We start from the raw sequence: 12,427 nt of genomic DNA, 5'->3' as shown, positions 1-12,427 counted from the left end.
CAGAAAAAGTGTACAAGCGATAGGGATCACCGCGCCCTGGTCAAGATTGTGAAAAAAAACCCATTCAAAAATGTGGGGGAGATTCAGAAGGAGTGGACAGCTGCTGGAGTCAGTGCTTCAAGATCCACCACCAAGAGACGCTTGAAAGACATGGGTTTCAACTGCCGCATACCTCGTGTCAAGCCACTGTTGACCAAGAAACAGCGCGAAAAGCGTCTCACCTGGGCTAAGGAAAAAAAGAGCTGGACTGCTGCTGAGTGGTCCAAAGTCATGTTTTCTGACGAAAGCAAATTTTGCATTTCCTTTGGAAATCGAGGTCCCAGAGTCTGGAGGAAGACAGGAGAGGCACAGGATCCACGTTGCCTGAAGTCTAGTGTAAAGTTTCCACCATCAGTGATGGTTTGGGGGCCATGTCATCTGCTGGTGTCGGTCCACTCTGTTTCCTGAGATCCAGGGTCAACGCAGCCGTCTACCAGCAAGTTTTAGAGCACTTCAAGCTTCCTGCTGCTGACCTGCTCTATGGAGATGGAGATTTCAAGTTCCAACAGGACTTGGCGCCTGCACACAGCGCAAAGTCTACCCGTGCATGGTTTACGGACCATGGTATTTCTGTTCTAAATTGGCCCGCCAACTCCCCTGACCTTAGCCCCATAGAAAATCTGTGGGGTATTGTGAAAAGGAAGATGCAGAATGCCAGACCCAAAAACGCAGAAGAGTTGAAGGCCACTATCAGAGCAACCTGGGCTCTCATAACACCTGAGCAGTGCCAGAAACTCATCGACTCCATGCCACGCCGCATTAACGCAGTAATTGAGGCAAAAGGAGCTCCAACCAAGTATTGAGTATTGTACATGCTCATATTTTTCATTTTCATACTTTTCAGTTGGCCAACATTTCTAAAAATCCCTTTTTTGTATTAGCCTTAAGTAATATTCTAATTTTGTGACACACGGAATTTTGGATTTTCATTTGTTGCCACTTCAAATCATCAAAATTAAATGAAATAAACATTTGAATGCATCAGTCTGTGTGCAATGAATAAATATAATGTACAAGTTACACCTTTTGAATGCAATTACTGAAATAAATCAAGTTTTTCAAAATATTCTAATTTACTGGCTTTTACCTGTATATATATATATAAATATACACATATATATATATATATATATAGTACAGTAAACATCTACTGCCTTAGTGTCCTATGTGCGACTGTACATCTATCTCTGAGGATTTATGTGGTGAATTTACCGTCGGACCAACATCCACCATCTTAGATAATACCCCTGAATGTGACTCGTTTTTAACTCATAAACTTAACAAAACAGACCTTGCTTACTCTAAAAGGTACAGAATATATCCTAGTGTTGTGTGTTTGTGTTACATGCGAACCAGCTTACCTGTAAAACAGTTCAAACAGCTTAACAACCGGAGCTTGATGTCTCTGCTTTCCTCAGATCAGTACTGACAGACTTCTTCTCCAGGCCAGCTACTGTTACCAAGGCACCAAGCGCCCTCTACTGGTGTAACTAAATATCGCATTCTGCATAGAACTACATAGTAAACCTGGACGTCACAAAACAATGAGTCTATAAACATTATTTAAACCGAGTTTTCTGACCTCAAAGAGTTTTTAATGGGGGGGGGGGGGGGGGGGGGGGCGCAACTATTTTAATTAAAGCAATCGGAGGGTTGCTGGTCACTGGGGTTCAATCCCCACCTTCTACCATCCTAGTCACATCCGTTGTGTCCTTGGGCAAGACACTTCACCCCTTGCTCCTGATGGCTGCTAATTAGCGCCTTGCATGGCAGCTCCCGCCATCAGTGTGTGAATGTGTGTGTGAATGGGTGAATGTGGAAATAGTGTCAAAGCGCTTTGAGTACCTTGAAGGTAGAAAAGCGCTATACAAGTATAACCCATTTATCATTTATTTATTAAAGTAAATCACTTAGTGCCACATACACACCACACATACACTAGTACACACCGCGGGTTGCCGACCCCTGAGCTAGACCGTGTAGTATTTTATACCAAAGTAGTAAAACCTTAAAGTCGCATCTTAAGTGCACAGGAACCCAGTGCAAGTGAGCCAGTATAGGCGTAATATGATCAAACTTTCTTGACAAGAACTTTCTTGTTCTTGTCAAAAGTCTAGCAGCCGCATTTTGTACCAACTGTAATCTTTTAACGCTAGACATAGGGAGACCCGAAAAAAATACGCTACTGTAATCGAGACGAGACGTAACAAACGCTTGAAAACTGATCTCAGCGTCGCTAGTGGACAAAATGGAACGAATTTTAGCGATATCACGGAGATGAAAGAAGGCCGTTTTAGTAACACTCTTGATGTGTGACTTGGCACTCAGCATTAAGGGTTAGAATTGGGGGTTGAATCACCAAAGATGATTCCCGGGCACGGCCACCGCTGCTGCTCACTGCTCCCCTCACCTCCCAGGTTAAGGGTTGGAATTGGGGGTTAAATCACCAAAAATAATTCCCGGGCGCGGCCACCGCTGCTTCTCACTGCTCCCCTCACCTCCCAGGGGGTGAGGGTGATGGGTCAAATGCAGAGGATTTTCTCACCACACCTAGTGTGTGCGTGACAATCATTGGTACTTTAACTTTTAACTTTAAACGAGAGAGTTGGGTCGAAGATAATACCCAGATTCTTTACAGAGTCGCCTTGTGTAATTGTTTGGTTGTCAAATGTTAAGGTGGTATTATTAAATAGGTGTCGGTGTCTAGCAGGACCGATAATCAGCATTTCCGTTTTCTTGGCGTTGAGTTGCAAAAAGTTAGCGGACATCCATTGTTTAATTTCATTAAGACACGCCTCCAGCCGACTACAATCCGGCGTGTTGGTCAGCTTTAGGGGCATGTAGAGTTGGGTGTCATCAGCATAACAGTGAAAGCTAACATGTATGATGTCACCTAGCGGCAGCATGTAGATGCTGAAGAGTGCAGGGCCAAGAACTGAATCCTGTGGAACTCCACACGTTACCTTAACATAGTCCGAGGTCACATTGTTATGGGAGATGCACTGCATCCTGTCAGTAAGATAAGAGTCAAACCAAGACAAGGCTAAGTCTGACATACCAATACGTGTTTTGATACGCTCTAATAAAATATTATGATCGACGGTATCGAAAGCAGCACTAAGATCAAGAAGCAGCAACATGGATGACGCATCAGAATCCATCGTTAGCAATAGATCATTAGTCATTTTTGCGAGGGCTGTCTCCGTAGAGTGATTTGCCCTGAAACTGGATTGAAAGGGTTCACAGAGATTGTTTGACGCTAAGTGTTCATTTAGCTGATGTGCAACAATTTTTTCGAGGATTTTCGAAATAAACGGAAGGTGGGACACCGGCCGGTAGTTTACCATGAAGTCAGGATCGAGGTTAGGTCTTTTGAGCAAAGGATGAATAACCACTTTTTTGAATGCTAGGGGAACAGTGCCAGAGGAAAGTGATAAGTTTATAATATTTAGCACTGATGGACCTAATAATACAAAAAGCTCCTTGATAAGTTTCCCAGGAAGTGGGTCAAGTAAACATGTTGTTTGTTTTATCCCACTTACACGCCGTAATAGTTTCTCTAATGTTATTTCAACAAAAAGAGAGAGACTATTTTGTCTTGCAGTATCCGTCGTATATACAGTCATATCTGTGTTAATAGAACCCAGTTGTAGCTGGGATGCGTTGTCTTTAATCTCCTTTCTAATGAGTTCAATTTTCTTATTAAAGAAATTAATAAAGTCATCTGCCGAGTGGGTGGAGCTATTGGGAGGAGTCCCTTGTTGGGTTAGCGATGCTACTGTACTAAACAAAAATTTAGGGTTGTTTTTGTTGAGGCGGATGAGATTTGAGTAATATTTAGCTTTAGCTAAGGTAAGCATGCATTATATAAGATATTAAACTATCATTCCATGCTTGATGGAAAACCTCAAGCTTAGTCGCGCGCCATTTGCGTTCCAACTTTCTACATGATAATTTATGAGCTCTAGTTTCTTCTGTAAACCATGGGGTGCGCCTTTTAGGGGCCCTTTTTTGTTTTAGCGGTGCTATACTATCAATGGTTTCGCGCAGGGCATTGTCAAAGTTGTTAGTGAGGTTATCAATAGAGCCGACATAATTTGGGAATGGTTCCATTACCAAAGGCAGTAGGTCAGCAAGAGTCATTGTTGTGGCAGCATTAATGTTGCAGCTGCTATAGCAGTTATTATTATTATTAGCTTGTTGACAATGAGTCAGAACTTTGAATTTTATAAGGTAATGATCGGACATTACTTTAGTATACAGGAGTACCATAACTTTGGAGGTGGTGACACCCCTGACCAGCACTAGATCTATTGTATTACCGTTGCGATGCGTAGGTTCATTTATTATTTGTGTAAGACCACAGCTATCAATTATAGTCTGGAGCGCCACGCACTGAGGGTCCGATGGGGTATTCATATGGATATTAAAGTCCCCCATTATGATTATATTGTCGGCGTGCGTCACTAGATCAGCAACGAACTCTGAGAATTAATTGATAAAGTCCGAATAGGGCCCTGGGGGGCGGTAGATAACAGCCAGGTCGAGAGGCAGCGGTGTGACAGACCTCATAGTAAGCACCTCAAACGATTTATATTTATTATTTAGGTTAGGGGTAAGGTTAAAGTTTTCATTGTATATTAGTGCGACCCTCCCACCCCTTTTAAGGGGACGGGCAATATGTGCACTCGTATAGTTAGGAGGAGATGCCTCATTTAGCGCAAAAAAATCGTCTGGTTTGAGCCAGGTTTCGCTAAGACCAATGACGTTAAGATTGTTGTTTCTTATGACCTCATTAACTAATAACGTTTTGGGAGACAATGATTTTATGTTTAAAAAGCCCATATTATAGGTATTGGGCTGTTTTGACGAGTTTTTGTTGAAATTATCCGTAGTAGCAATATTAATAATGTTGCGTTTATTATGCGTAGTGCACTTTAAATAGTTTCGACCATATCTAGGAATTGATATGACGGGAATTGTCAGATTGTTTGCTTGGCGCTGCAATAAACTGAACGCATCATAATTTGCCACCTCAGTAGAATGCACATCCATCTCTGACACAGTCACAATCAGGGGCCTGCAGGCGGCTCTCTCGGAGGTTAGTGTACGGACGCCAGTGGCGCAAACAGCAGCGACACCCAAGACTTAGTCGTAGAACTCTCCGGCTGCTGAACTTCTGGCGCCACTCACGCCCACCTTCTCGGCGGCCACGAATGTGGCCGTTCCGTAGTCGCCCGCCTTGTCTGCGGCAGCGGCGTTCCATTCGCCGCCGCCACCTGACTCTTCCCCGGTGGATTCAGGGACACGTGGCCTGGCGACCCTCCGCCAAGTCGTCCCTCCGCCCTCCCTTGACTCTTGAACTGTCTTGTAGTTGGTGGGTTTTAGTTTTTCCAGGGGAGATCTGGAATCTGTCCCTTAAGGGGTTGGGGGGTACTGTTATGATCCGCTGCCCGGATCATATTTCTGTTTACGTTTTCGAGGCACTTGTGTTTTCTGTTAGTTTTGTGCACCTGAGTTTGTTGCCATGGCTGCTTATTGTTTTCACCTGCCGCGTGTGTTTCCGGACGCGCACCTGTTAGCCATCAATGACATTATTTAAGCCTGCCTTGCCAGTGGGTCGGTCTGGCTTCCTAGTTTGCTTTTTACAACAGTAGACGACTTTTGTTCTTGCTCTGTACCTGCTAGCTTCCACGCTAGGCTCTGTTACTCGCTAGCTTCCACGCTAGGCTCTGTTACTCGCTAGCTCCCACGCTAGCCACCTTTAGTTTTTACCTCATGTGCTATGAGCACGTTTTTCTTTGTTCCTTCTGATTTATTCCTTAAATACATTATTTTTTTACCTGCACGCTGTGTCTGAAGCCCGTCTGCATTCCTGGGAGAACGAGCCCCCGCATCACTATGCGCCCCGGTCGTCAGATTAAGCTTAATTATGATAAATGTAAAAAGTTAAGGATCGGAAATCTAAAGGGAACGTCCTTTCGAATGGAATGCAAAGTGCCTGTTTTGTGGACAGAGAATCTGGAAGATCTAGACTCAGTAAATTATGATTATCAACTAAGAAAGCTGGACAAAATTATGCAATTATGGAAAGGGAAATCCTTAACCTTGTATGGTAAAATATATATTGTCAACTTGTTAATTATTCCTCAATTTATTTATTTGTTTTTGTCATTACCAGCTCCATCACAAAACTTTTTTAAGATTTATGAGCGGAGGGTCTTCGATTTTGTCTGGGACGGCAAACCAGAAAAGATTAAAAGAAAGGTTTTGTACAATGAGTATGAATATGGTGGCCTGAAACTTCTCAACCTTGAAGCTATGTGTCTGTCTTTAAAAGCATCAATTGTTCCAAAGATGTATTTAAACACCGAGTGGTACACAAGTGTCCTGTTGGACAAAAAACATGTACTGTATCAAAAGAAATTGTATCCTTTTTTACAAGTGATCCCCTCCCATTTTTCTTATGTAGAGAGTCTGCTGGGAAACATGGCGGGGTTCATAAAGGAAACAATCCACTCATGGTGGTGTTTTCAATTTTATGTGCCAGAAAAAAGATACAATATTTTACAGCAGATAATATGGATGAACTCTAATATTGTAATAGATGGAAAGCCTTTCTTTTGGAAAAATATGTTTGAAAGAGGAATCATTTTTGTCAATGATATTATCAATGAGAATGGTAAAATGATGAAGTATGATGAATTTAGAACTATGTATGGTGATGCTTGTTCAAGCTTTTCATTTAATCAACTAACTGGAATAATTGGGAAAAGATGGAAACAAATAATTAATTATGGAACTACTAAATTATTAGTTTGTAAACCTCTAATAAGACATTCTAGTTGGCAAAAAGAAACTATAATAAATAGAAAAATATATAATTTTTATATCCATTTTCTACCGCTTATTCCCTTTGGGGTCGCGGGGGGCGCTGGAGCCTATCTCAGCTACAATCGGGCGGAAGGCGGGGTACACCCTGGACAAGTCGCCATCTCATCGCAGGGCCAACACAGATAGACAGACAACATTCACACTCACATCCACACACTAGGGCCAATTTAGTGTTGCCAATCAACTTATCCCCAGGTGCATGTCTATAATTTTTATAGAATAAAAAAATCTTTGAAGGCTGCCCCTTATAACACATGGAAAATGGGAGGACTTTTTTGACTGCCCGTTGCCGTGGGGTGCCATATTCAAACTAATTTATAAACCTACTATCGATGTGCAAAATCGTTATTTTCAAATTAAAATTATTTATAACTTCTTACCCATGGGGAAAATGTTAAAATTATGGAATATGACAGAGTCAGATGATTGCCGATTTTGTTGTCAGAAGTCTGAATCCACCCTGAGACCTCCGAATTCGGGAGATTAAGGGGCGGAGGGGGGGTGGGGGGGTGTTAAGGGGGAGGAGTATATTTATAGCTAGAATTCACTGAAATTAAAGTATTTCTCATATATATATATATATATATATATATATATATATATATATATATATATATATACACACAGGTAAAAGCCAGTAAATTAGAATATTTTGAAAAACTTGATTTATTTCAGTAATTGCATTCAAAAGGTGTAACTTGTACATTATATTTATTCATTGCACACAGACTGATGCATTCAAATGATTTGAAGTGGCAACAAATGAAAATCCAAAATTCCGTGTGTCACAAAATTAGAATATTACTTAAGGCTAATACAAAAAAGGGATTTTTAGAAATGTTGGCCAACTGAAAAGTATGAAAATGAAAAATATGAGCATGTACAATACCCAATACTTGGTTGGAGCTCCTTTTGCCTCAATTACTGCGTTAATGCGGCGTGGCATGGAGTCGATGAGTTTCTGGCACTGCTCAGGTGTTATGAGAGCCCAGGTTGCTCTGATAGTGGCCTTCAACTCTTCTGCGTTTTTGGGTCTGGCATTCTGCATCTTCCTTTTCACAATACCCCACAGATTTTCTATGGGGCTAAGGTCAGGGGAGTTGGTGGGCCAATTTAGAACAGAAATACCATGGTCCGTAAACCAGGCACGGGTAGATTTTGCGCTGTGTGCAGGCGCCAAGTCCTGTTGGAACTTGAAATCTCCATCTCCATAGAGCAGGTCAGCAGCAGGAAGCATGAAGTGCTCTAAAACTTGCTGGTAGACGGCTGCGTTGACCCTGGATCTCAGGAAACAGAGTGGACCGACACCAGCAGATGACATGGCACCCCAAACCATCACTGATGGTGGAAACTTTACACTAGACTTCAGGCAACGTGGATCCTGTGCCTCTCCTGTCTTCCTCCAGACTCTGGGACCTCGATTTCCAAAGGAAATGCAAAATTTGCATGGTTGGGTGATGGTTTGGGGTGCCATGTCATCTGCTGGTGTCGGTCCACTCTGTTTCCTGAGATCCAGGGTCAACGCAGCAGTCTACCAGCAAGTTTTAGAGCACTTCATGCTTCCTGCTGCTGACCTGCTCTATGGAGATGGAGATTTCAAGTTCCAACAGGACTTGGCGCCTGCACACAGCGCAAAATCTACCCGTGCCTGGTTTACGGACCATGGTATTTCTGTTCTAAATTGGCCCGCCAACTCCCCTGACCTTAGCCCCATAGAAAATCTGTGGGGTATTGTGAAAAGGAAGATGCAGAATGCCAGACCCAAAAACGCAAAAGAGTTGAAGGCCACTATCAGAGCAACCTGGGCTCTCATAACACCTGAGCAGTGCCAGAAACTCATCGACTCCATGCCACGCCGCATTAACGCAGTAATTGAGGCAAAAGGAGCTCCAACCAAGTATTGAGTATTGTACATGCTCATATTTTTCATTTTCATACTTTTCAGTTGGCCGACATTTCTAAAAATCCCTTTTTTGTATTAGCCTTAAGTAATATTCTAATTTTGTGACACACGGAATTTTGGATTTTCATTTGTTGCCACTTCAAATCATCAAAATTAAATGAAATAAACATTTGAATGCATCAGTCTGTGTGCAATGAATAAATATAATGTACAAGTTACACCTTTTGAATGCAATTACCGAAATAAATCAAGTTTTTCAAAATATTCTAATTTACTGGCTTTTACCTGTATATATATATATATATATATATATATATATATATATATATATATATATATATATATATATACATACATACACATACGGACGGCATGGCGCAGTGGCAGAGTGGCCGTGCGCAACCCGAGGGTCCCTGGTTCAATCCCCACCTAGTACCAACCTTGTCATGTCCGTTGTGTCCTGAGCAAGACACTTCACCCTTGCTCCTGATGGGTGCTGGTTAGCGCCTTGCATGCAGGCAGCTCCCTCCATCAGTGTGTGAATGTGTGTGTGAATGGGTAAATGTGGAAGTAGTGTCAAAGCGCTTTGAGTACCTTGAAGATAGAAAAGCGCTATACAAGTACAACCCATTTATCATTTATATATATATATATATATATATATATATATATATATATATATATATATATATATATATATATATATATATATATATAGGTAAAAGCCAGTAAATTAGAATATTTTGGAAAAACTTGATTTATTTCAGTAATTGCATTCAAAAGGTGTAACTTGTACATTATATTTATTCATTGCACACAGACTGATGCATTCAAATGTTTATTTCATTTAATTTTGATGATTTGAAGTGGCAACAAATGAAAATCCAAAATTCCGTGTGTCACAAAATTAGAATATTGTGTAAGGGTTAAATTTTGAAGACACCTGGTGCCACAAACTAATCAGCTGATTAACTCAAAACACCTGCAAAGGGCTTTAAATGGTCTCTCAGTCCAGTTCTGAAGCCTACACAAACATGGGGAAGACTTCAGATTTGACAGCTGTCCAAAAGGCAACCATCGACACATTGCACATGGAGGGAAAGACACAAAAGGTTATTGCTGAAGAGGCTGGCTGTTCTCAGAGCTCTGTGTCCAAACACATTAATGGAGAGGCAAAGGGAAGGAAAAACTGTGGTCAGAATAAGTGTACAAGCGATAGGGATCACCGCGCCCTGGTCAAGATTGTGAAAAAAAACCCATTCAAAAATGTGGGGGAGATTCAGAAGGAGTGGACAGCTGCTGGAGTCAGTGCTTCAAGATCCACCACCAAGAGACGCTTGAAAGACATGGGTTTCAACTGCCGCATACCTCGTGTCAAGCCACTGTTGACCAAGAAACAGCGCGAAAAGCGTCTCACCTGGGCTAAGGAAAAAAAGAGCTGGACTGCTGCTGAGTGGTCCAAAGTCATGTTTTCTGACGAAAGCAAATTTTGCATTTCCTTTGGAAGTCGAGGTCCCAGAGTCTGGAGGAAGACAGGAGAGGCACAGGATCCACGTTGCCTGAAGTCTAGTGTAAAGTTTCCACCATCAGTGATGGTTTGGGGGCCATGTCATCTGCTGGTGTCGGTCCACTCTGTTTCCTGAGATCCAGGGTCAACGCAGCCGTCTACCAGCAAGTTTTAGAGCACTTCATGCTTCCTGCTGCTGACCTGCTCTATGGAGATGGAGATTTCAAGTTCCAACAGGACTTGGCGCCTGCACACAGCGCAAAATCTACCCGTGCCTGGTTTACGGACCATGGTATTTCTGTTCTAAATTGGCCCGCCAACTCCCCTGACCTTAGCCCCATAGAAAATCTGTGAGGTATTGAGAAAAGGAAGATGCAGAATGCCAGACCCAAAAACGCAGAAGAGTTGAAAGCCACTATCAGAGCAACCTGGGCTCTCATAACACCTGAGCAGTGCCAGAAACTCATCGACTCCATGCCACGCCGCATTAACGCAGTAATTGAGGCAAAAGGAGCTCCAACCAAGTATTGGGTATTGTACATGCTCATATTTTTCATTTTCATACTTTTCAGTTGGCCAACATTTCTAAAAATCCCTTTTTTGTATTAGCCTTAAGTAATATTCTAATTTTGTGACACACGGAATTTTGGATTTTCATTTGTTGCCACTTCAAATCATCAAAATTAAATGAAATAAACATTTGAATGCATCAGTCTGTGTGCAATGAATAAATATAATGTACAAGTTACACCTTTTGAATGCAATTACTGAAATAAATCAAGTTTTTCAAAATATTCAAATTTACTGGCTTTTACCTGTATATATATATATAAATATACACAGATATATATATATAGTACAGTAAACATCTACTGCCTTAGTGTCCTATGTGCGACTGTACATCTATCTCTGAGGATTTATGTGGTGAATTTACCGTCGGACCAACATCCACCATCTTAGATAATACCCCTGAATGTGACTCGTTTTTAACTCATAAACTTAACAAAACAGACCTTGCTTACTCTAAAAGGTACAGAATATATCCTAGTGTTGTGTGTTTGTGTTACATGCGAACCAGCTTACCTGTAAAACAGTTCAAACAGCTTAACAACCGGAGCTTGATGTCTCTGCTTTCCTCAGATCAGTACTGACAGACTTCTTCTCCAGGCCAGCTACTGTTACCAAGGCACCAAGCGCCCTCTACTGGTGTAACTAAATATCGCATTCTGCATAGAACTACATAGTAAACCTGGACGTCACAAAACAATGAGTCTATAAACATTATTTAAACCGAGTTTTCTGACCTCAAAGAGTTTTTAATGGGGGGGGGGGGGGGGGGGGGGGCGCAACTATTTTAATTAAAGCAATCGGAGGGTTGCTGGTCACTGGGGTTCAATCCCCACCTTCTACCATCCTAGTCACATCCGTTGTGTCCTTGGGCAAGACACTTCACCACTTGCTCCTGATGGCTGCTAATTAGCGCCTTGCATGGCAGCTCCCGCCATCAGTGTGTGAATGTGTGTGTGAATGGGTGAATGTGGAAGTAGTGTCAAAGCGCTTTGAGTACCTTGAAGGTAGAAAAGCGCTATACAAGTATAACCCATTTATCATTTATTTATTAAAGTAAATCACTTAGTGCCACATACACACCACACATACACTAGTACACACATACACAAGTACACGCCACACATACACACACACACACACGCCATACCTACACAAGTACACACCACACATACACAAGTACACACATACACTAGTAAACACCACACATACACTAGTAAACACCACACATACACTAGTACACACATACACAAGTACACGCCACACCTACACAAGTACACACCACACATACACAAGTACACACATACACAAGTACACGCCACACATCCACGCCACACCTACACAAGTACACACCACACATACACAAGTACACACATACACAAGTACACGCCACACGTACACAAGTACACAACACACATACACAAGTACACGCCACACGTACACACATACACGCCACACCTACACAAGTACACACCACACATACACAAGTACACACATACACAAGTACATGCCACACA

This window comes from Nerophis lumbriciformis, linkage group LG24 (assembly GCF_033978685.3).
Source record: "Nerophis lumbriciformis linkage group LG24, RoL_Nlum_v2.1, whole genome shotgun sequence".
Lineage (NCBI taxonomy): Eukaryota > Metazoa > Chordata > Actinopteri > Syngnathiformes > Syngnathidae > Nerophis > Nerophis lumbriciformis.
This window is presented reverse-complemented; position numbering follows the sequence as displayed.